At 42.6% G+C, this 27,152-nt stretch overlaps 1 protein-coding gene and 1 non-coding gene across 4 annotated transcripts in view; both read left to right on the top strand.

Annotated features, from left to right (window-relative positions):
* LOC121558374 (RNA binding protein fox-1 homolog 1) overlaps positions 1–27,152 on the top strand; it is a 394,807-nt gene that overhangs the window by 127,563 nt on the left and 240,092 nt on the right. The gene's annotated exons all lie outside the window — the stretch shown is intronic.
* Positions 18,043–18,115, top strand: trnak-uuu. Its single transcript has one exon. It is a non-coding gene; the product is annotated as a tRNA-Lys (tRNA).

Raw genomic sequence — 27,152 nt, 5'->3', positions numbered from 1 at the left:
GCAAGCCAGTGACTCAGCCCCTGCAACAGGGTTAGAGGCAGAGAACCCCAGTGGAGAGGGGAACCGGCCCGGCAGAGACAGCAAGGGCTGTTCGTTGCTCCAGCCTTTCCGTTCACCTTCACACTCCTGGGCCAGACTACACTCAATCATATGACCTACTGAAGAGATAAGTCTTCAGTAAAGACTTAAAGGTTGAGACCCGAGTCTGCGTCTCTCACATGGGTAGGCAGACTGTTCCATAAAAATGGAGATCTATAGGAGAAAGCCCTGCCTCCCGCTGTTTGCTTAGGAAATTCTAGGGACAATTAGGAGGCCTGCGTCTTGTGACCGTAGCGTACGTATTGGTATGTGCGGCAGGACCAACTCGGAAAGATAGGTAGGAGCAAGCCCATGTAACGCTTTATAGGTTAACAGTAAAACCTTGAAATCAGCCCTTGCCTTAACAGGAAGCCAGTGTAGGGAAGCTAGCACTGGAGTAATATGATCAAATTTCTTGGTTCTAGTCAGGATTCTAGCAGCCGTATTTAGCACTAACTGAAGTTTATTTAGTGCTTTATCCGGTAGCCTGGAAAATAGAGCATTGCAGTAGTCTAACCTAGAAGTAACAAATGCATGGATTAATTTTTCTGCATCATTTTTGGACAGAAAATTTCTGATTTTTGCAATGTTACGTAGATGGAAAAAAAGCTGTCCTTGAAACAGTCTTGATATGTTCGTCAAAAGAGAGATCAGGGTCAAGAGTAACACCGAGGTCCTTCACAGTTTTATTTGAGACGACTTTACAACCATCGAGATGAATTGTCAGATTTAACAGAAGATCTCTTTGTTTCTTGGGACCTAGAACAAGCATCTCTGTTTTGTCCGAGTTTAAAAGTAAAACGTTTTCAGCCATCCACTTCCTTATGTCTGAAACACAGGCTTCTAGCGAGGGCAATTTTGGGGCTTCACCATGTTTCATTGAAATGTACAGCTGTGTGTCATCCGCATAGCAGTGAAAGTTAACATTATGTTTTCGAATAACATCCCCAAGAGGTAAAATATATAGTGAAAACAATAGTGGTCCTAAAACGGAACCTTGAGGAACACCGAAATGTACAGTTGATTTGTCGGAGGACAGACCATTCACAGAGACAAACTGATATCTTTCCGACAGGTAGGATCTAAACCAGGCCAGAACTTGTCCGTGTAGACCAATTTGGGTTTCCAGTCTCTCCAAAAGAATGTGGTGATCGATGGTGTCAAAGGCAGCACTAAGGTCTAGTAGCACGAGGACAGATGCAGAGCCTCGGTCTGACGCCATTAAAAGGTCATTTACCACCTTCACAAGTGCAGTCTCAGTGCTATGATGGGGTCTAAAACCAGACTGAAGCATTTCGTATACATTGTTTGTCTTCAGAAAGGCAGTGAGTTGCTGCGCAACAGCTTTTTCTAAAATTTTTGAGAGGAATGGAAGATTCGATATAGGCCGATAGTTTTTTATATTTTCCGGGTCAAGGTTTGGCTTTTTCAAGAGAGGCTTTATCACTGCCACTTTTAGTGAGTTTGGTACACATCCGGTGGATAGAGAGCTGTTTATTATGTTCAACATAGGAGGGCCAAGCACAGGAAGCAGCTCCTTCAGCAGTTTAGTAGGAATAGGATCCAGTATGCAGCTTGAAGGTTTAGAGGCCATGATTATTTTCATCATTGTGTCAAGAGATATAGTACTAAAACACTTAAGTGTCTCTCCCGATCCCAGGCCCTCGCAGAGTCCGGCAGATCCAGGACAGCTAAGCCCTGGAGGAATACGCAGATTCAAAGAGGAGTCCGTAATTTGCTTTCTAATGGTCATGATCTTTTCCTCAAAGAAGTTCATGAATTTATCACTGCTGAAGTGAAAGCCATCCTCTCTTGGGGAATGCTGCTTTTTAGTTAGCTTTGCAACAGTATCAAAAAGAAATTTTGGATTGTTCTTATTTTCCTCAATTAAGTTGGAAAAGTAGGATGATCGAGCAGCAGTGAGGGCTCTTCGGTACTGCACGGTACTGTCTTTCCAAGCTAGTCGGAAGACTTCCAGTTTGGTGTGGCGCCATTTCCGTTCCAATTTCCTGGAAGCTTGCTTCAAAGCTCGGGTATTTTCTGTATACCAGGGAGCTAGTTTCTTATGACAAATGTTTTTCGTTTTTAGGGTGCAACTGCATCTAGGGTATTGCGCAAGGTTAAATTGAGTTCCTCAGTTAAGTGGTTAACTGATTTTTGTCCTCTGACGTCCTTGGGTAGGCAGAAGGAGTCTGGAAGGGCATCAATGAATTTTTGTGTTGTTTGAGAATTTATAGCACGACTTTTGATGCTCCTTGGTTGGGGTCTGAGCAGATTATTTGTTGCGATTGCAAATGTAATAAAATGGTGGTCCGATAGTCCAGGATTTTGTGGAAAAACATTAAGATCTACAACATTTATTCCATGGGACAAAACTAGGTCCAGAGTATGACTGTGGCAGTGAGTAGGTCCAGAGACATGTTGGACAAAACCCACTGAGTCGATAATGGCTCCGAAAGACTTTTGGAGTGGGTCTGTGGACTTCTCCATGTGAATATTAAAATCACCAAAAAATTAGAATATGATCTGCTATGACTACAAGGTCTGATAGGAATTCAGGAAACTCAGAGAGGAACGCTGTATATGGCCCAGGAGGCCTGTAAACAGTAGCTATAAAAGTGATTGAGTAGGCTGCATAGATTTCATGACTAGAAGCTCAAAAGATGAAAACGCCATTTTTTTTTGTAAATTGAAATTTGCTATCGTAAATGTTAGCAACACCTCCGCCTTTCCGGGATGCACGGGGAATATGGTCACTAGTGTAACCAGGAGGTGAGGCCTCATTTAACACAGCAAATTCATCAGGCTTAAGCCATGTTTCAGTCAGGCCAATCACATCGAGATTATGATCAGTGATTAGTTCATTGACTATGACTGCCTTTGAAGTGAGGGATCTAACATTAAGTAACCCTATTTTGAGATGTGAGGTATCACCATCTCTTTCAATAATGGCAGGAATGGAGGAGGTCTTTATCCTAATAAGATTGCTAGGGTGAACACCGCCATGTTTAGTTTTGCCCAACCTAGGTCGAGGCACAGACACAGTCTCAATGGGTATGGCTGAGCTGACTACACTGACTGTGCTATTGGCAGACTCCACTAAGCTGGCAGGTTGGCTAACAGCCTGCTGCCTGGCCTGCACCCTATTTCACTGTGGGGCTAGAGGAGTTAGAGCCCTATCTATGTTGGTAGATAAGAGGAGAGCACCCCTCCAGCTAGGATGGAGTCCGTCACTCCTCAGCAGGTCAGGCTTGGTCCTGTTTGTGGGTGAGTCCCAGAAAGAGGGCCAATTATCCACAAATGTTATCTTTGGGAGGGGCAGAAAACAGTTTTCAACCAGCGATTAAGTGCTGAGACTCTGCTGTAGAGCTCGTCACTTCCCCTAACTGGGAGGGGGCCAGAGACAATTACTCGATGCCGACACATCTTTCTAGCTGATTTACAAGCTGAAGCTATGTTGCACTTGGTGACCTCTGACTGTTTCATCCTAACATCGTTGGTGCCGACGTGGATAACAATATCTCTATACTCTCTACACTCGCCAGTTTTAGCTTTAGCCAGCACCATCTTTAGATTAGCCTTAACGTCGGTAGCCCTGCCCCATGGTAAACAGTGTATGATCGCTGGGTGATTCGTTTTAAGTCTAATACCTGCGGGTAATGGAGTCGCCAATGACTAGGGTTTTCAATTTGTCAGAGCTAATGGTGGGAGCCTTCGGCGTCTCAGACCCCGTAACGGGAGGAGTAGAGACTAGAGAAGACTCAGACTCAGACTCCGACTCGCTACATAATGGGAAAACCGGTTGAAGGTTTCTGTCGGCTGAATGAGCGACACCGGTTGAGCATTCCAACAGTATTTCCCCTCCAGAAGCCATGAGAAAGTTGTCCGGCTCGCGGGACTGTGCGGGGGGATTTATACTAACGTTACTGTCTGTACTTACTGGTGGCACAGACGCTGTTTCTTCCTTTCCTACACTGAGATTACCCTTGCCTAACGATTGCGTCTGAAGCTGGGCTTGTAGCACAGCTATTTTCGCCGTAAGGCGATTCTTCTCCTGTATATTATGAGTACAGCGACTGCAATTAGAAGACATCATGTTAATGTTACTACTTAGCTTCGGCTGTTGAAGATGTTGATGAACCATGTCCAGATAAAGCGTCCGGAGTGAAAAAGTTGAATAAGGGAAAAAAGTTGCGATGGAAAAAAGGAAAATAACGTAAAGTTGGCAGCTAAAACGCACAGGAAAATGACTCTTCTGTCTCGGGATAAACGTCCGGGGTGAAAAAGTTTAACGAAAAAAGATGAGTGAGGACAAAACTAAAAAGTTGGTAAATTTGTTGAACACAAAGATTGATTAAACGTTTATTAAAAGTAAAACGTGAATAGTTTGGCAGGTAGCCAAGTAGCAACAAACAGCACAGCAGTACGGAGACAATGCGGAAGCGAGACGGAAGTCACGTCAAATCTCGTCAAAAATGCGGCTACAATCGAAAAGCGGCTACTGGTGACATTGATACAGGATATTAGTGGTGACATTGATACAGGATACTAGTGGTGACATTGACTGTACAGGATACTAGTGGTGACATTGACTGTACAGGATATTAGTGGTGACATTGACTGTATAGGATACTAGTGGTGACATTGACTGTACAGGATACTAGTGGTGACATTGATACAGGATGCTAGTGGTGACATTGACTGTACATGATGCTAGTGGTGACATTGATACAGGATACTAGTGGTGACATTGACTGTACATGATACTAGTGGTGACATTGATAGAGGATACTAGTGGTGACATTGATACAAGATACTAGTGGTGATATTGACTGTACAGGACACTAGTTGTGACATTGACTGTACAGGATACTAGTAGTGTCATTGACTGTACAGGACACTAGTGGTGACTTTGATACAGGACACTAGTTGATACAGGATACTAGTGGTGATATTGACTGTACAGGACACTAGTTGTGACATTGACTGTACAGGATACTAGTAGTGACATTGACTGTACAGGATACTAGTGGTGATATTGACTGTATTGGACACTAGTGTTGACATTGACTGTACAGGATACTAGTGGTGACATTGATACAGGCTACTAGTGGTGACATTGACTGTACAGGATACTAGTGGTGACATTGACTGTATAGGATACTAGTCTTGACATTGATACAGGATACTAGTGGTGACATTGATACAGGATACTAGTGTTGACATTGACTGTACAGGATACTAGTGGTGACATTGACTGTACAGGATACTAGTGGTGACATTGATACAGGATGCTAGTGGTGACATTGGCTGTACAGGATACTAGTGGTGACATTGACTGTACAGGATACTAGTGGTGACAATGCCTGTATAGGATACTAGTGGTGACATTGATAGAGGATGCAAGTGGTGACATTGATACAGGATACCAGTGGTGATATTGACTGTACTGGACACTAGTTGTGACAATGACTGTACAGGATACTAGTAGTGACATTGATACAGGATACTAGTGGTGACATTGATTGTACAGGATACTAGTGGTGACATTGACTGTACAGGATACTAGTGGTAAAATTGACTGTAGAGGATACTAGTGGTGACATTGACTGTACAGGTAACTAGTGGTGACAATGACCTTATAGGATACTAGTGGTGACATTGAATGTACAGGATACTCGTGGTGACATTGACTGTACAGGACACTAGTGGTGACATTGACTGTACAGGATACTAGTGGTGACATTGATACAGGATACTAGTGGTGACATTGATACAGGATACTAGTGGTGACATTGACTGTACATGATACTAGTGGTGACATTGACTGCTACAGGATATTAGTGGTGACATTGACTGTATAGGATACTAGTGGTGACATTGACTGTACAGGATACTAGTGGTGACATTGATACAGGATGCTAGTGGTGACATTGACTCTACAGGATGCTAGTGGTGACATTGATACAGGATACTAGTGGGGACATTGACTGTACAGGATACTAGTGGTGATATTGACTGTATAGGATACTAGTGTTGACATTGATTTTACAGGATACTAGTGGTGACATTGATACAGGCTACTAGTGGTGACATTGACTGTACAGGATACTAGTGGTGACATTGACTGTATAGGATACTAGTGGTGACATTGACTGTACAGGATACTAGCGGTGACATTGACTGTACCGGATACTAGTGGTGACATTGACTGTAATGGACACTAGTGGTGACATTGACTATACAGGATACTAGTGGTAACATTGATACAGGATATTAGTGGTGACAATGATACAGGACACTAGTGGTGACATTGACTGTACAGGATACTAGCGGTGACTTTGACTGTACAGGACACTAGTGGTGACATTGACTGTACAGGATGCTAGTGGTGACATTGATACAGGATACTGGTGGTGACATTGATACAGGATACTAGCGGTGACATTGACTGTACAGGATACTAGCTGTGACATTGACTGTACAGGACACTAGTGGTGACATTGACTGTACTGGATACTAGTGTGACATTGATACAGGATACTAGTGGTGACATTGATACAGGACACTAGTGGTGACATTGACTGTACAGGATACTAGTGGTGACATTGACTGTACAGGATACTAGTGGTGACATTGACTGTACAGGATACTAGTGGTGACATTGACTGTACAGGACACTAGTGGTGACATTGATACAGGATACTAGTGGTGGCATTGATACAGGATACTAGTAGTGACATTGACTGTACAGGATACTAGTGGTGACATTGACTGTACAAGATACTAGTGGTGACATTGACTGTATAGGATACTAGTGGTGACATTGACTGTACAGGATACTAGTGGTGACATTGATACAGGATGCTAGTGGTGACATTGACTGTACAGGATGCTAGTGGTGACATTGATACAGGATACTAGTGTTGACATTGACTGTACAGGACACTAGTTGTGACAATGACTGTACAGGATACTAGTAGTGACATTGATACAGTATACTAGTGGTGACATTGATTGTACAGGATACTAGTGGTGACATTGACTGTACAGGATACTAGTGGTAAAATTGACTGTAGAGGATACTAGTGGTGACATTGACTGTATAGGATACTAGTGGTGACAATGACCTTATAGGATACTAGTGGTGACATTGAATGTACAGGATACTCGTGGTGACATTGACTGTACAGGACACTAGTGGTGACATTGACTGTACAGGATACTAGTGGTGACATTGATACAGGATACTAGTGGTGACATTGATACAGGCTACTGGTGGTGACATTGACTGTACAGGATATTAGTGGTGACATTGACTGTATAGGATACTAGTGGTGACATTGATACAGGATGCTAGTGGTGACATTGACTCTACAGGATGCTAGTGTTGACATTGATACAGGATACTAGTGTGGACATTGACTGTACATGATACTAGTGGTGATATTGACTGTATAGGATACTAGTGTTGACATTGACTTTACAGGATACTAGTGGTGACATTGATACAGGCTACTAGTGGTGACATTGACTGTACAGGATACTAGTGTTGACATTGACTGTACAGGATACTAGTGGTGACATTGACTGTACAGGATACTAGTGGTGACATTGATACATGATGCTAGTGGTGACATTGGCTGTACAGGATACTAGTGGTGACATTGACTGTACAGGATACTAGTGGTGACAATGCCTGTATAGGATACTAGTGGTGACATTGATAGAGGATGCAAGTGGTGACATTGATACAGGATACCAGTGGTGATATTGACTGGACTGGACACTAGTTGTGACAATGACTGTACAGGATACTAGTAGTGACATTGATACAGGATACTAGTGGTGACATTGATTGTACAGGATACTAGTGGTGACATTGACTGTACAGGATACTAGTGGTAAAATTGACTGTAGAGGATACTAGTGGTGACATTGACTGTACAGGTAACTAGTGGTGACAATGACCTTATAGGATACTAGTGGTGACATTGAATGTACAGGATACTCGTGGTGACATTGACTGTACAGGACACTAGTGGTGACATTGACTGTACAGGATACTAGTGGTGACATTGATACAGGATACTAGTGGTGACATTGATACAGGATACTAGTGGTGACATTGACTGTACATGATACTAGTGGTGACATTGACTGTACAGGATATTAGTGGTGACATTGACTGTATAGGATACTAGTGGTGACATTGACTGTACAGGATACTAGTGGTGACATTGATACAGGATGCTAGTGGTGACATTGACTCTACAGGATGCTAGTGGTGACATTGATACAGGATACTAGTGGGGACATTGACTGTACAGGATACTAGTGGTGATATTGACTGTATAGGATACTAGTGTTGACATTGATTTTACAGGATACTAGTGGTGACATTGATACAGGCTACTAGTGGTGACATTGACTGTACAGGATACTAGTGGTGACATTGACTGTATAGGATACTAGTGGTGACATTGACTGTACAGGATACTAGCGGTGACATTGACTGTACCGGATACTAGTGGTGACATTGACTGTAATGGACACTAGTGGTGACATTGACTATACAGGATACTAGTGGTAACATTGATACAGGATATTAGTGGTGACAATGATACAGGACACTAGTGGTGACATTGACTGTACAGGATTCTAGCGGTGACTTTGACTGTACAGGACACTAGTGGTGACTTTGACTGTACAGGATACTAGTGGTGACATTGATACAGGATACCAGTGGTGACATTGATACAGGACACTAGTGGTGACATTGAATATACAGGATACTAGTGGTGACATTGACTGTACAGGATGCTAGTGGTGACATTGATACAGGATACTGGTGGTGACATTGATACAGGATACTAGCGGTGACATTGACTGTACAGGATACTAGCTGTGACATTGACTGTACAGGACACTAGTGGTGACATTGACTGTACTGGATACTAGTGTGACATTGATACAGGATACTAGTGGTGACATTGATACAGGACACTAGTGGTGACATTGACTGTACAGGATACTAGTGGTGACATTGACTGTACAGGATACTAGTGGTGACATTGTCTGTACAGGATACTAGTGGTGACATTGACTGTACAGGACACTAGTGGTGACATTGATACAGGATACTAGTGGTGGCATTGATACAGGATACTAGTAGTGACATTGACTGTACAGGATACTAGTGGTGACATTGACTGTACAAGATACTAGTGGTGACATTGACTGTATAGGATCCTAGTGGTGACATTGACTGTACAGGATACTAGTGGTGACATTGATACAGGATGCTAGTGGTGACATTGACTGTACAGGATGCTAGTGGTGACATTGATACAGGATACTAGTGTTGACATTGACTGTACAGGACACTAGTTGTGACAATGACTGTACAGGATACTAGTAGTGACATTGATACAGGATACTAGTGGTGACATTGATTGTACAGGATACTAGTGGTGACATTGACTGTACAGGATACTAGTGGTAAAATTGACTGTAGAGGATACTAGTGGTGACATTGACTGTATAGGATACTAGTGGTGACAATGACCTTATAGGATACTAGTGGTGACATTGAATGTACAGGATACTCGTGGTGACATTGACTGTACAGGACACTAGTGGTGACATTGACTGTACAGGATACTAGTGGTGACATTGATACAGGATACTAGTGGTGACATTGATACAGGCTACTGGTGGTGACATTGACTGTACAGGATATTAGTGGTGACATTGACTGTATAGGATACTAGTGGTGACATTGATACAGGATGCTAGTGGTGACATTGACTCTACAGGATGCTAGTGTTGACATTGATACAGGATACTAGTGTGGACATTGACTGTACATGATACTAGTGGTGATATTGACTGTATAGGATACTAGTGTTGACATTGACTTTACAGGATACTAGTGGTGACATTGATACAGGCTACTAGTGGTGACATTGACTGTACAGGATACTAGTGGTGACATTGACTGTATAGGATACTAGTGGTGACATTGACTGTACAGGATACTAGCGGTGACATTGACTGTACCGGAAACTAGTGGTGACATTGACTGTACAGGACACTAGTGGTGACATTGACTGTACAGGATACTAGTGGTAACATTGATACAGGATATTAGTGGTGACAATGATACAGGACACTAGTGGTGACATTGACTGTACAGGATACTAGCGGTGACATTGACTGTACAGGACACTAGTGGTGACTTTGACTGTACAGGATACTAGTGGTGACATTTATACAGGATACTAGTGGTGACATTTATACAGGATACCAGTGGTGACATTGATACAGGACACTAGTGGTGACATTGACTGTACAGGATACTAGTGGTGACATTGACTGTACAGGATACTAGTGGTGATATTGACTGTATAGGATACTAGTGTTGACATTGACTTTACAGGATACTAGTGGTGACATTGATACAGGCTACTAGTGGTGACATTGACTGTACAGGATACTAGTGGTGACATTGACTGTATAGGATACTAGTGGTGACATTGACTGTACAGGATACTAGCGGTGACATTGACTGTACCGGATACTAGTGGTGACATTGACTGTACAGGACACTAGTGATGACATTGACTGTACAGGATACTAGTGGTAACATTGATACAGGATATTAGTGGTGACAATGATACAGGACACTAGTGGTGACATTGACTGTACAGGATACTAGCGGTGACATTGACTGTACAGGACACTAGTGGTGACTTTGACTGTACAGGATACTAGTGGTGACATTGATACAGGATACCAGTGGTGACATTGATACAGGACACTAGTGGTGACATTGAATATACAGGATACTAGTGGTGACATTGACTGTACAGGATGCTAGTGGTGACATTGATACAGGATACTGGTGGTGACATTGATACAGGATACTAGCGGTGACATTGACTGTACAGGATACTAGCTGTGACATTGACTGTACAGGACACTAGTGGTGACATTGACTGTACTGGATACTAGTGTGACATTGATACAGGATACTAGTGGTGACATTGATACAGGACACTAGTGGTGACATTGACTGTACAGGATACTAGTGGTGACATTGACTGTACAGGATACTAGTGGTGACATTGACTGTACAGGATACTAGTGGTGACATTGACTGTACAGGACACTAGTGGTGACATTGACTGTACAGGATACTAGTGGTGACATTGATACAGGATGCTAGTGGTGACATTGACTGTACAGGATGCTAGTGGTGACATTGATACAGGATACTAGTGTTGACATTGACTGTACAGGACACTAGTTGTGACAATGACTGTACAGGATACTAGTAGTGACATTGATACAGGATACTAGTGGTGACATTGATTGTACAGGATACTAGTGGTGACATTGACTGTACAGGATACTAGTGGTAAAATTGACTGTAGAGGATACTAGTGGTGACATTGACTGTATAGGATACTAGTGGTGACAATGACCTTATAGGATACTAGTGGTGACATTGAATGTACAGGATACTCGTGGTGACATTGACTGTACAGGACACTAGTGGTGACATTGACTGTACAGGATACTAGTGGTGACATTGATACAGGATACTAGTGGTGACATTGATACAGGCTACTGGTGGTGACATTGACTGTACAGGATATTAGTGGTGACATTGACTGTATAGGATACTAGTGGTGACATTGATACAGGATGCTAGTGGTGACATTGACTCTACAGGATGCTAGTGTTGACATTGATACAGGATACTAGTGTGGACATTGACTGTACATGATACTAGTGGTGATATTGACTGTATAGGATACTAGTGTTGACATTGACTTTACAGGATACTAGTGGTGACATTGATACAGGCTACTAAGAGTGACATTGACTGTACAGGATACTAGTGGTGACATTGACTGTATAGGATACTAGTGGTGACATTGACTGTACAGGATACTAGCGGTGACATTGACTGTACCGGATACTAGTGGTGACATTGACTGTACAGGACACTAGTGGTGACATTGACTGTACAGGATACTAGTGGTAACATTGATACAGGATATTAGTGGTGACAATGATACAGGACACTAGTGGTGACATTGACTGTACAGGATACTAGCGGTGACATTGACTGTACAGGATACTAGTGGTGATATTGACTGTATAGGATACTAGTGTTGACATTGACTTTACAGGATACTAGTGGTGACATTGATACAGGCTACTAGTGGTGACATTGACTGTACAGGATACTAGTGGTGACATTGACTGTATAGGATACTAGTGGTGACATTGACTGTACAGGATACTAGCGGTGACATTGACTGTACCGGATACTAGTGGTGACATTGACTGTACAGGACACTAGTGGTGACATTGACTGTACAGGATACTAGTGGTAACATTGATACAGGATATTAGTGGTGACAATGATACAGGACACTAGTGGTGACATTCACTGTACAGGATACTAGCGGTGACATTGACTGTACAGGACACTAGTGGTGACTTTGACTGTACAGGATACTAGTGGTGACATTGATACAGGATACCAGTGGTGACATTGATACAGGACACTAGTGGTGACATTGAATATACAGGATACTAGTGGTGACATTGACTGTACAGGATGCTAGTGGTGACATTGATACAGGATACTGGTGGTGACATTGATACAGGATACTAGCGGTGACATTGACTGTACAGGATACTAGCTGTGACATTGACTGTACAGGACACTAGTGGTGACATTGACTGTACTGGATACTAGTGTGACATTGATACAGGATACTAGTGGTGACATTGATACAGGACACTAGTGGTGACATTGACTGTACAGGATACTAGTGGTGACATTGACTGTACAGGATACTAGTGGTGACATTGACTGTACAGGATACTAGTGGTGACATTGACTGTACAGGACACTAGTGGTGACATTGATACAGGATACTAGTGGTGGCATTGATACAGGATACTAGTAGTGACATTGACTGTACAGGATACTAGTGGTGACATTGACTGTACAAGATACTAGTGGTGACATTGACTGTATAGGATACTAGTGGTGACATTGACTGTACAGGATACTAGTGGTGACATTGATACAGGATGCTAGTGGTGACATTGACTGTACAGGATGCTAGTGGTGACATTGATACAGGATACTAGTGTTGACATTGACTGTACAGGACACTAGTTGTGACAATGACTGTACAGGATACTAGTAGTGACATTGATACAGGATACTAGTGGTGACATTGATTGTACAGGATACTAGTGGTGACATTGACTGTACAGGATACTAGTGGTAAAATTGACTGTAGAGGATACTAGTGGTGACATTGACTGTATAGGATACTAGTGGTGACAATGACCTTATAGGATACTAGTGGTGACATTGAATGTACAGGATACTCGTGGTGACATTGACTGTACAGGACACTAGTGGTGACATTGACTGTACAGGATACTAGTGGTGACATTGATACAGGATACTAGTGGTGACATTGATACAGGCTACTGGTGGTGACATTGACTGTACAGGATATTAGTGGTGACATTGACTGTATAGGATACTAGTGGTGACATTGATACAGGATGCTAGTGGTGACATTGACTCTACAGGATGCTAGTGTTGACATTGATACAGGATACTAGTGTGGACATTGACTGTACATGATACTAGTGGTGATATTGACTGTATAGGATACTAGTGTTGACATTGACTTTACAGGATACTAGTGGTGACATTGATACAGGCTACTAGTGGTGACATTGACTGTACAGGATACTAGTGGTGACATTGACTGTATAGGATACTAGTGGTGACATTGACTGTACAGGATACTAGCGGTGACATTGACTGTACCGGATACTAGTGGTGACATTGACTGTACAGGACACTAGTGGTGACATTGACTGTACAGGATACTAGTGGTAACATTGATACAGGATATTAGTGGTGACAATGATACAGGACACTAGTGGTGACATTGACTGTACAGGATACTAGCGGTGACATTGACTGTACAGGACACTAGTGGTGACTTTGACTGTACAGGATACTAGTGGTGACATTTATACAGGATACCAGTGGTGACATTGATACAGGACACTAGTGGTGACATTGACTGTACAGGATACTAGTGGTGACATTGACTGTACAGGATACTAGTGGTGATATTGACTGTATAGGATACTAGTGTTGACATTGACTTTACAGGATACTAGTGGTGACATTGATACAGGCTACTAGTGGTGACATTGACTGTACAGGATACTAGTGGTGACATTGACTGTATAGGATACTAGTGGTGACATTGACTGTACAGGATACTAGCGGTGACATTGACTGTACCGGATACTAGTGGTGACATTGACTGTACAGGACACTAGTGGTGACATTGACTGTACATGATACTAGTGGTAACATTGATACAGGATATTAGTGGTGACAATGATACAGGAGACTAGTGGTGACATTGACTGTACAGGATACTAGCGGTGATATTGACTGTACAGGACACTAGTGGTGACTTTGACTGTACAGGATACTAGTGGTGACATTGATACAGGATACTAGTGGTGACATTGATACAGGATACTAGCGGTGACATTGACTGTACAGGATACTAGCTGTGACATTGACTGTACAGGACACTAGTGGTTACTTTGACTGTACAGGATACTAGTGGTGACATTGATACAGGACACTAGTGGTGACATTGATACAGGATACTAGTGGTGACATTGACTGTACAGGATACTAGTGGTGACATTGACTGTACAGGATACTAATGGTGACATTGACTGTACAGGACACTAGTGGTGACATTGATACAGGATACTAGTGGTGACATTGATACAGGATACTAGTGGTGACATTGATACAGGATACTAGTAGTGACATTGACTGTACAGGATACTAGTGGTGACATTGACTGTACAAGATACTAGTGGTGACATTGACTGTATAGGATACTAGTGGTGACATTGACTGTACAGGATACTAGTGGTGACATTGATACAGGATGCTAGTGGTGACATTGACTGTACAGGATGCTAGTGGTGACATTGATACAGGATACTAGTGTTGACATTGACTGTACAGTCAAAGGTTTTGAGAATGACACAAATATTAATTTTCACAAAGTCTGCATACACTCCAGAATGTTATGAAGAGAATTGCAATGAATTGCAAAGTCCCTCTTTGCCATGAAAATGAACCTAATCCCCCAAAAAACATTTCCACTGCATTTCAGCCCTGCACAAAAGGACCAGCTGACATGATGTCAGTGATTCTCTCGTTAACACAGGTGAGAGTGTTGACGAGGACAAAGCTGGAGATCACTCTGACATGCTGATTGAGTTAGAATAACAGACTGGAAGCTTTAAAAGGAGGGTGGTGCTTGAAATCATTGTTCTTCCTCTGTTAACCATGGTTACCTGCAAGGAAACACGTGCCTTCATCATTGCTTTGCACAAAAAGGGTTTCACAGGCAAGGATATTGCTGCTAGTAAGATTGCACCTAAATCAACCATTTATCGGATCATCAAGAACTTCAAGGAGAGAGGTTCAATTGTTGTGAAAAAGGCTTCAGGGCGCCCAAGAAAGTCCAGCAAGCGCCAGGACCGTCTCCTAATGTTGATTCAGCTGAAGGATCGGGGCACCACCAGTGCAGAGCTTGCTCAGGAATGGCAGCAGGCAGGTGTGAGTGCATCTGCACTCACAGTGAGCCGAAGACTTTTGGAGGATGGCCTGGTGTCAAGAAGGGCAGCGAGGAAGCCACTTCTATCCAGGAAAAACTTCAGGGACAGACTGATATTCTGCAAAAGGTACAGGGATTGGACCGCTGAAGACTGGGGTAAAGTCATTTTCTCTGATGAATCCCCTTTACGATTGTTTGGGGCATCCGGAAAAAAGGTGCACGCTACCATCAGTCCTGTGTCATGCCAACAGTAAAGCATCCTGAGACCATTCATGTGTGGGGTTGCTTCTAAGCCAAGGGTGTGGGCTCACTCACAAGTTTGCCTAAGAACACAGCCATGGATAAAGAATGGTACCAACACATCCTCCGAGAGCAACTTCTCCCAACAATCCAATAACAATTTGGTGACGACCAATGCCATTTCCAGCATGATGGAGCACCTTGCCATAAGGCAAAAGTGATAACTAGGTGGCTCGGGGAACAAAACAATGAAATGTTTGGTCCATGGCCAGGAAATTCCCCAGACCTTAATCCCATTGAGAACTTGTGGTCGATCCTCAAGAGGCGGGTGGACAAATAAAACCCCACAATTTCTGACCGACTCCAAGCATTGATTATGCAAGAATGGGCTGCCATCAGTCAGGATGAGGCCCAGAAGTTAATTGACAGCATGCCAGGGCGGATTGCAGAGGTCTTGAAAAAGAAGGGTCAACACTACAAATATTGACTCTTTGCATAAACTAAATGTAATTGTCAATAAAAGCCTTTGACACTTATGGAATGCTTGTAATTATACTTCAGTATACCTGTTACGGATACAGGTATCCTGTGTTTTTGTGTGTTTCTCTCCTTCTGCCCTAATCACAGGTGTCCTGTATGTTCCTGATTGGTGGTCGTTGAGGTGTCTGCTGATTGGACCAATCAGTGAACATTCCTGTGCATTGCACCACCTGTTACTCGTTTGTTCAATCACACATCCCATTGTATAAAAACCAGTCTTGTGTTTGTTGAGAGAGAGAGAGAATATTTCCGTATGTGAGTATGGACACGGTGGTGTCCTGTTTTTGGTTACTCACTAAGTTGCTGTTTATTATGATTGGTAATCCTGTTAGACTACTGTTTTGTTATGTGAGTGCGGATACTGTGGTGTCCTGTGTATTGTGTACTACTTAATTGCTGAATACCCTGTTTGGTAGCTTTGTGTGTTTCTGGGAAAAGGGGAGTTTAAGCTAGTTGCCCTTGGGCGTACATTACCCGTAGGAAGAAATCTGTCTAAAAACACTAGTTAGACCTGAGCGGACCACCCACTGTACTTTTGTATGACTAGCAGTAGCCTAGCGGTTCTTCAGGCAGGCTAGATCAGTTTAGGGGGTTTTACACTATTGTTTCATTTCTTGGGTCCTGCTCAGCCCTTTTTCCCAAACCCTTACCGTGTGTTCTGAAATAAACCATTTGTGTTTGACGGTAGTTCATGGTTGTTGTGTCACATTTGTTCTCACTGCTCCATGCCACACTCCTAATTTGCATAATTTATGTTACGGGTCTCATGTCCATCCACCCTAGACGTTTAGAGCCACGGGGTTCGTAACAATACCATAGTAGCATCTGACAAAAATATCTAAAAACACTGAAGCAGCAAACTTTGTGAAGACCAATACTTGTGTCATTCTCAAAACTTTTGACCACGACTGTACAGGATACTAGTGGTGAAATTGACTGTACAGGATACTAGTGGTAACATTGATACAGGATACTAGTGGTGACATTGACTGTACAGGATACTAGTGGTGATATTGACTGTACAGAATACTAGTGGTGACATTGACTGTACCGGACACTGGTGGTGACATTGATACAGGATACTAGTGGTGACAATGATACAGGTTACTAGTGGTGACATTGACTGCACAGGATACTATTGGTGACATTGACTGTACAGGACACTAGTGGTGACATTGACTGTACAGGACACTAGTGGTGACATTGACTGTACAGGATTCTAGTTGTGACATTAATACATGATACTAGTGGTGACAATGATACAGGATACTAGTGGTGACATTGACTGTACAGGATTCTAGTTGTGACATTGATACAGGATACTAGTGGTGACATTGACTGTACAGAATATTAGTGGTGGCATTGACTGTACAGAATACTAGTGGTGACATTGACTGTATAGGATACTAGTGGTGACATTGGCTGTACAGGATTCTAGTAGTGGCATTGACTGTACAGGACAGTGTCCCCTGTAGCTCAGTTGGTAGAGTATGGCGCTTTTAACGCCAGGGTTGTGGGTTTGTTTCCCACGGGGGGAAATGTATGCACTCACTTAACTGTAAGTTGCTCTGGATAAGAGTGCTAAATGTCAAAAATGTAAAATATAGTGGTGACATTGACTGTACAGGATACTAGTGGTGACATTGATACAGGCTACTAGTGGTGACATTGACTGCACAGGATACCAGTGGTGACATTAATACAGGACACTTGTGGTGACATTGACTGTACAGGATACTAGTGGTGACATTGACTGTACAGGATACTATTGGTGACATTGACTGTACAGGGCACTAGTGGTGACATTGACTGTACAGGATACTAGTGGTGACATTGACTGTACAGGATACTAGTGGTGACATTGACTGTACAGGATACTAGTGGTGACTTGCCCATGCCCCCCCCCCTGCTGCAAAATCTGGACCCCTACAAATCATCTCGGCTAGACAATCTGGACCCTTTCTTTCTAAAACTAGCCAACGAAATTGTCGCAACCCCTATTACTAGCCTGTTCAACCTCTCTTTCGTAACGTCTGAGATCCCCAGAGATTGGAAAGCTGCCGCGGTCATCCCCCTCTTCAAAGGGGGTGACACTCTAGATCCAAACTGTTACAGACCCATATCCATCCTGCCCTGCCTTTCAAAAGTTTTTGAAAGCCAAGTCAACAAACGGATCACCGACCATTTCGAATCCCACCGTACCTTCTCCGCTATGCAATCCGGTTTCGAGCTGGTCATGGGTGCACTTCAGCCACGCTCAAGGTCCTAAACGATATTATAACCGCAATCGATAATAGACAGTACTGTGCAGCCGTTTTCATTGACCTGGCCAAGGCTTTCGACTCTGTCAACCACCGCATTCTTATTGGCAAACTAAATAGCCTTGGTTTCTCAAATGACTGCCTCGCCTGGTTCACCAACTACTTCTCAGATAGAGTTCAATGTGTCAAATCGGAGGGCCTGTTGTCTGGACCTATGGCAGTCTCTATGGGGGTGCCACAGGGTTCAATTCTTGGGCCGACTCTTTTCTCTGTGTATATCAATGACGTCGCTCTTGCTGCTGGTGACTCTCAGATCCACCTCTACGCAGACGACACCATTTTGTATACATCTGGCCCTTCATTGGACACTGTGTTAACAAACCTCCAAACGAGCTTCAATTCCATACAACACTCCTTCAGTAGCCTCCAACTGCTCTTAAACACTAGTAAAACTAAATGCATGCTCTTCAACCGAACGCTGCTTGCACCCGCCCACCCGACTAGAATCACTACTCTCGACGGGTCTGACCTAGAGTATGTGGACAACTACAAATATCTAGGTGTCTGGTTAGATTGTAAACTCTCCTTCCAGACTCACATTAAGAATCTCCAATCCAAAGTTAAATCTAGAATCGGTTTCCTATTTCGCAACAAAGCCTCCTTCACTCATGCTGCCAAACATGCCCTCGTAAAACTCACTATCCTACCGATCCTTGACTTCGGCGATGTCATTTACAAAATAGCCTCCAACACTCTACTCAGCAAATTGGATGTAGTCTATCACAGTGCCATCCGTTTTGTCTCCAAAGCCCCATATAATACCCACCACTGTGACATGTACGCTCTTGTTGGCTGGTCCTCACTACATATTCGTCGCCAAACCCACTGGCTCCAGGCCATCTATAAATCACTGCTAGGCAAATCCCCGCCTTATCTTATCTCATTGGTCACCATAGCAACACCCACCCGTAGTCTGCGCTCCAGCGGGTATATCTCACTGGTCATCCCCAAAGCCAACACCTCCTTTGGCCGCAATTCCTTCCAGTACTCTGCTGCCAATGACTGGAACAAATTGCAAAAATCTCTGAAGCTGGAGACACTTATCTCCCTCACTAACTTTAAGCATCAGTTGTCAGAGCACCTTACCGATCACTGAACCTGTACACAGCCCATCTGAAATTAGCCCGCCCAACTACCTCATCCCTATATTGTTATTTATTTTGCTCATTTGTACCCCAGTATCTCTATTTGCACATCATCTCTTGCACATCTATCATTCCAGTGTTAATACTAATTGTAATTATTTTGCACTATAGCCTATTTTATTGCCTTACCTCCATAACTTGCTAAATTTGCACACACTGTATATTATATGTATTTCTGTTGTATTTTTGACTTTGTTTTGTTTTACCCCATATGTAACTGTGTGTTGTTGTTTTTATCGCACTGCTTTGCTTTATCTTGGCCAGGTCGCAGTTGTAAATGAGAACTTGTTCTCAACTGGTTTACCTGGTTAAATAAAGGTGAAAAAAAATAAAAAAAAAATAAAATAATAAACATTTGGCTGTACAGTATTCTAGTAGTGGCATTGACTGTATAGGACACTAGTGGTGACATTGACTGTACAGGACAGTGTCCCCTGTAGCTCAGTTGGTAGAGCATGGTGCTTGCAACGCCAGGGTTGTGGGTTTGTTTCCCACGGGGGGAAATGAATGCACTCACTTAACTGTAAGTTGCTCTGGATAAGAGTGTCTGCTAAATGTCTAAAATGTAAAATGTAGTGGTGACATTGACGGTACAGGATACTAGTGGTGACATTGACTGTACAGGATACTAGTGGTGACATTGACTGTACAGGATACCAGTGGTGACATTAATACAGGACACTAGTGGTGACATTGACTGTACAGGATACTATTTTTTTTGTATTTTTTTGTATTTTTTAGTCATTTAGCAGACGCTCTTATCCAGAGCGACTTACAGGAGCAATTAGGGTTAAGTGCCTTGCTCAAGGGCACATCAACAGATTTGTCACCTAGTCGGCTCGGGGATTAGAACCAGCGACCTTTCGGTTACTGGCACAACGCTCTTAACCACTAAGCTACCTGCCGCCCATACTAGTGGTGACATTGACTGTACAGGGTACTAGTGGTGATATTGACTGTACAGGGCACTAGTGGTGACATTGACTGTACAGGAACCTAGTGGTGACATTGACTGTACAGGATACTAGTGGTGACATTGACTCTACAGGATACTAGTGGTGACATTGACTGTACAGGACACTAGTGGTGACATTGATACAGGATACTAGTGGTGACATTGACTGTACAGGACACTAGTGGTGACATTGACTGTACAGGATACTAGTGGTGACATTGACTGTACAGGGTACTAGTGGTGATATTGACTGTACAGGGCACTAGTGGTGACATTGACTGTACAGGAACCTAGTGGTGACATTGACTGTACAGGATACTAGTGGTGACATTGACTCTACAGGATACTAGTGGTGATATTGACTGTACAGGACACTAGTGGTGACATTGATACAGGATACTAGTGGTGACATTGACTGTACAGGACACTAGTGGTGACATTGACTGTACAGGATACTAGTGGTGACATTGACTGTACAGGATACCAGTGGTGAGATTAATACAGGACACTTGTGGTGAAATTGACTGTACAGGATACTAGTGGTGACATTGACTGTACAGGATACTATTGGTGACATTGACTGTACAGGGCACTAGTGGTGACATTGACTGTACAGGAACCTAGTGGTGACATTGACTGTACAGGATACTAGTGGTGACATTGACTGTACAGGATACTAGTGGTGACATTGACTGTACAGGATACTAGTGGTGACATTGGCTGTACAGTATTCTAGTAGTGGCATTGACTGTATAGGACACTAGTGGTGACATTGACTGTACAGGACAGTGTCTCCTGTAGCTCAGTTGGTAGAGCATGGTGCTTGCAACGCCAGGGTTGTGGGTTTGTTTCCCACGGGGGGAAATGTATGCACTCACTTAACTGTAAGTTGCTCTGGATAAGAGTGTCTGCTAAATGTCTAAAATTTAAAATGTAGTGGTGACATTGACTGTACAGGATACTAGTGGTGACATTGACTGTACATTATACTAGTGGTGACATTGATACAGGCTACTAGTGGTGACATTGACTGTACAGGATACCAGTGGTGACATTAATACAGGACACTAGTGGTGACATTGACTGTACAGGATACTAGTGGTGACATTGACTGTACAGGGTACTAGTGGTGATATTGACTGAACAGGGCACTAGTGGTGACATTGACTGTAAAGGAACCTAGTGGTGACATTGACTGTACAGGATACTAGTGGTGACATTGACTCTACAGGATACTAGTGGTGACATTGACTGTACAGGACACTAGTGGTGACATTGATACAGGATACTAGTGGTGACATTGACTGAACAGGGCACTAGTGGTGACATTGACTGTAAAGGAACCTAGTGGTGACATTGACTGTACAGGATACTAGTGGTGACATTGACTCTACAGGATACTAGTGGTGACATTGACTGTACAGGACACTAGTGGTGACATTGATACAGGATTCTAGTGGTGACATTGACTGTATAGGATACTAGTGGTGTAGTCTAACTATAAACAGTGTGTACATAATTTATCCATAGTGACATTGACAGGATACTAATTAGGTTGCTCCCAAATGGCACCATGTAATCTATATAGGGCATTTATTTTGACCAACGCCTTAAGGACCCTCAGATCAGCCTTAATGGCCTTCAGATCAGCCTTAATGGCCTTCAGATCAGCCTTAAGGGCCTTCAGATAAGCCTTAAGGGCCTTCAGATCAGCCTTAATGGCCTTCAGATCAGCCTTAATGGCCTTCAGATCAGCCTTAATGGCCTTCAGATCAGCCTTAATAACCTTCAGATCAGCCTGGTCAAAAGTAGTACACGCTATAGGGAACAGGGTGCTATTTGGGAAACTCTAGTGACTGTACAGGACACTACTCAGTCTTAAGAGATTCCCCAGGAAACTCTAGTGACTGTACAGGACACTACTCAGTCTTAAGAGATTCCCCAGGAAACTCTAGTGACTGTACAGGACACTACTCAGTCTTAAGAGATTCCCCAGGAAACTCTATTGACTGTACAGGACACTACTCAGTCTTAAGACATTCCAGAGAGAGAGAGAGAGAGAGAGAGAGAGAGAGAGAGAGAGAGAGAGAGAGAGAGAGAGAGAGAGAGAGAGAGAGAGAGAGAGAGAGAGAGAGAGAGAGAGAGAGAGAGAGAGAGAGAGAGAGAGAGAGAGAGAGAGAGAGAGAGAGAGAGAGAGAGAGAGAGAGAGAGAGAGAGAGAGAGAGAGAGAGAGAGAGAGAGAGAAGTAGATCTCGAGATACACAGTCCAGTATCTTATAGATAACCAGAGACATCTCACTAACACAGTCCAGTATCTCTATAATAACCAGATCAGACCTCTCACTAACACAGTCCAGTATCTCTATAATAACCAGATCAGACGTCTCACCAACACAGTCCAGTATCTCTATAATAACCAGATCAGACCTCTCACTAACACAGTCCAGTATCTCTATAATAACCAGATCAGACCTCTCACTAACACAGTCCAGTATCTCTATAATAACCAGATCAGACCTCTCACTAACACAGTCCAGTATCTCTATAATAACCAGATCAGACGTCTCACCAACACAGTCCAGTATCTCTATAATAACCAGATCAGACCTCTCACTAACACAGTCCAGTATCTCTATAATAACCAGATCAGACCTCTCACTAACACAGTCCAGTATCTCTATAATAACCAGATCAGACCTCTCACTAACACAGTCCAGTATCTCTATAATAATCAGATCAGACATCTCACTAACACAGTCCAGTATCTCTATAATAACCAGATCAGACATCTCACTAACACAGTCCAGTATCTCTATAATAACCAGATCAGACCTCTCACTAACACAGTCCAGTATCTCTATAATAACCAGATCAGACGTCTCACCAACACAGTCCAGTATCTCTATAATAACCAGATCAGACCTCTCACTAACACAGTCCAGTATCTCTATAATAACCAGATCAGACCTCTCACTAACACAGTCCAGTATCTCTATAATAACCAGATCAGACCTCTCACTAACACAGTCCAGTATCTCTATAATAACCAGATCAGACGTCTCACCAACACAGTCCAGTATCTCTATAATAACCAGATCAGACCTCTCACTAACACAGTCCAGTATCTCTATAATAACCAGATCAGACCTCTCACTAACACAGTCCAGTATCTCTATAATAACCAGATCAGACCTCTCACTAACACAGTCCAGTATCTCTATAATAACCAGATCAGACATCTCACTAACACAGTCCAGTATCTCTATAATAACCAGATCAGACCTCTCACTAACACAGTCCAGTATCTCTATAATAACCAGATCAGACCTCTCACTAACACAGTCCAGTATCTCTATAATAACCAGATCTGACCTCTCACTAACACAGTCCAGTATCTCTATAATAACCAGATCAGACCTCTCACTAACACAGTCCAGTATCTCTATAATAACCAGATCTGACCTCTCACTAACACAGTCCAGTATCTCTATAATAACCAGATCAGACCTCTCACTAACACAGTCCAGTATCTCTATAATAACCAGTGTCTATATGTCAACATTTCAGTATGATAATTATATATATGGCATTTAGCAGACAATTTTAACCAAAGCAACCTATATTCATGAACACACATAACTTACAGAAACACACGCAAGGACACACACACACACACACATGCAAGGACACACACACACACACACACACACACACACACGCTTTGCTGGGAGCCTCATTTTTCTCTGATAGGAGGGAGTGAGATTGAGCCAAACGACGTACAGTGCAGGTCGATCTAACGCACACACACACACACACACACAGACACACAGACTGGTAGGCGATAACACTGCTTAAATCAATTTCACTTAGCCGCTTCATGGATATGGTTTTGGACACGCGCAACCAATTAAAATGTCCCCCTGTTTCAGAGCGCGCCGCCAGTTTCCTCCCCAAAATGGCTGATGGGAGGAAAATATGTGAGTTTTAGTGCTCCCTTCCATACTGCTGTCTGTCCATTTAACACAGAGAGAGAAGTTAAACCTCTGTTTGTTTCATCATATTATACTAGAACTATAGTTACAGCTGCTTTTGTTCCATCATATTATACTGGAACTATAGTTACAGCTGCTTTTGTTCCATCATATTATACTGGAACTATAGTTACAGCTGCTTTTGTTCCATCATATTATACTAGAGCGTGGGATTGTGGGATTTTGTGACAGGGGAAGATGATAGGTGGAATCCCCCGGATAACCCCTTTGTAACACCCCGGGCCCCTGACACACACACAGTCACACCACAGGAGGTTGACGGGACCTTCATTGGGGAGGACGGGCTCGTGGTAATGGCTGGAGCGGAATTGGTGGAATGGTGTCAAATATATTAAACACATGGTTTCCATGGTGTTTGATGCCATTCCATTTGCTCCGTTTCAGTCATTATTATGAGCCGTCCTCCCCTCAACAGCCTCCACTGATTCACACACAGTCATGCAGTATAATGCCTAGAGCTGCCATCACACAGTGAATTTACAGAATTTACAGCCTCACTCAGCCATAACTCTCCCTCTCTGGTGATGAAGGGTGTGTGTGTGTGTGTGTGTGTGTGTGTGTGTGTGTGTGTGTGTGTGTGTGTGTGTGTGTGTGTGTGTGTGTGTGTGTGTGTGTGTGTGTGTGTGTGTGTGTGTGTGTGTGTGTGTGTGTGTGTGTGGGTTATAGAGTCAGAATTTGTCAGTGGCTTTTTCATTTTGTCTCATTTGTAAAGCTTCTGACTACCAGTATATAAAGGTGTTCTGCCAGGATTACCATAGAACATCTGTCTGTCTGGAAAATAACCACATTACCACAGAACTGAGTTCAATTGACACACACACACACACACACACACACACACCACTAACGTTTTAATGCACATTTTTCATAGGGTTTTATGGTAGGAGTCAGAAAGCAATAGGTTGAGTTACTGAGGTTTGTAAACATTGATAGTGGCAGTAGGGGAAACAGCTGTTGATGATGGGAACATCTTGTTAGAAAGAAAATGTGTGTGTTTGCGTGTGTGTGTGTGTGTGTGTGTGTGTGTCTCTAGAAAGAGGTGACAGATGTCAGTCCTTCACACACACACACACACACACATTGTCTTTCTAACAAATGTTCCCATCATCAACAGCTGTTTCCTTAATGCCACTATCAATGTTTACAAACCTCAGTAACTCAACCTATTACTGTTTGTGTTTGTTTGTGTGTTGTTGTGCTATCAAACAGCAGGATTAATTGATAGAACAACTAATAAAGCTTAATAAATGGATATTGTAACAGCTGTTCTGAACTGATCACTAGACTATAAATTGATATTCAGTTATATTGCCCTATAAATATTGATTATATTGAGCACTATCAAAACTCTTGGATGAAAGTCTACAATATATATTTTTATCAACAGTGTTGTTCATTTATAAACCGCTAGTGTTTTAATTGTGATATTTGTTATTTTATCATGGACAATATCAGACATCATATTTGTGTGTTTTGTGTTTGAGAGTGCGTACAGTGTGTGTGTCCTGGCAAAGCAAGTGAAGTAGATAATAAACTAAAGTGAAATAAACAATAAAAATTAACAGTAAACATTACACTCACAAAAGTTCCAAAATAATAAAGACATTTCAAATGTCATATTATGTCGATATACAGTGTTGTAACAATTGCAAATAGTTAAAGTACAAATGGGAAAATAAATAAACATAAATATGGGTTGTATTTACAATGGTGTTTGTTCTTCACTGGTTGCCCTTTTCTTGTGGCAACAGGTCACAAATGTTGCTGCTGTGATGGCACACTGGTATTTCACCCAATAGATATGGGAGTTTATCAAAATTGGATTTGTTTTCGAATTCTTTGTGGATCTGTGTAATCTGAGGGAAATATATGTCTCTAATATGGTCATAAATTTGTTAGGAGGTTAGGAAGTGCAGCTCAGTTTCCACCTTATTTTTTGGGCAGTGTAAACATAGCCTGTCTTCTCTTGAGAGCCAGGTCTGCCTACGGCGGCCTTTCTCAATAGCAAGGCTATGCTTACTGAGTCTGTACATAGTCAAAGCTTTCCTTAACTTTGGGTCAGTCACAGTGGTCAGGTATTCTGCCACTGTGTATTCTCTTTT

The sequence above is a fragment of the Coregonus clupeaformis genome, unplaced genomic scaffold, assembly GCF_020615455.1.
Source record: "Coregonus clupeaformis isolate EN_2021a unplaced genomic scaffold, ASM2061545v1 scaf0267, whole genome shotgun sequence".
NCBI classification, from domain to species: Eukaryota; Metazoa; Chordata; class Actinopteri; order Salmoniformes; family Salmonidae; genus Coregonus; species Coregonus clupeaformis.
This window is presented reverse-complemented; position numbering and strand designations above follow the sequence as displayed.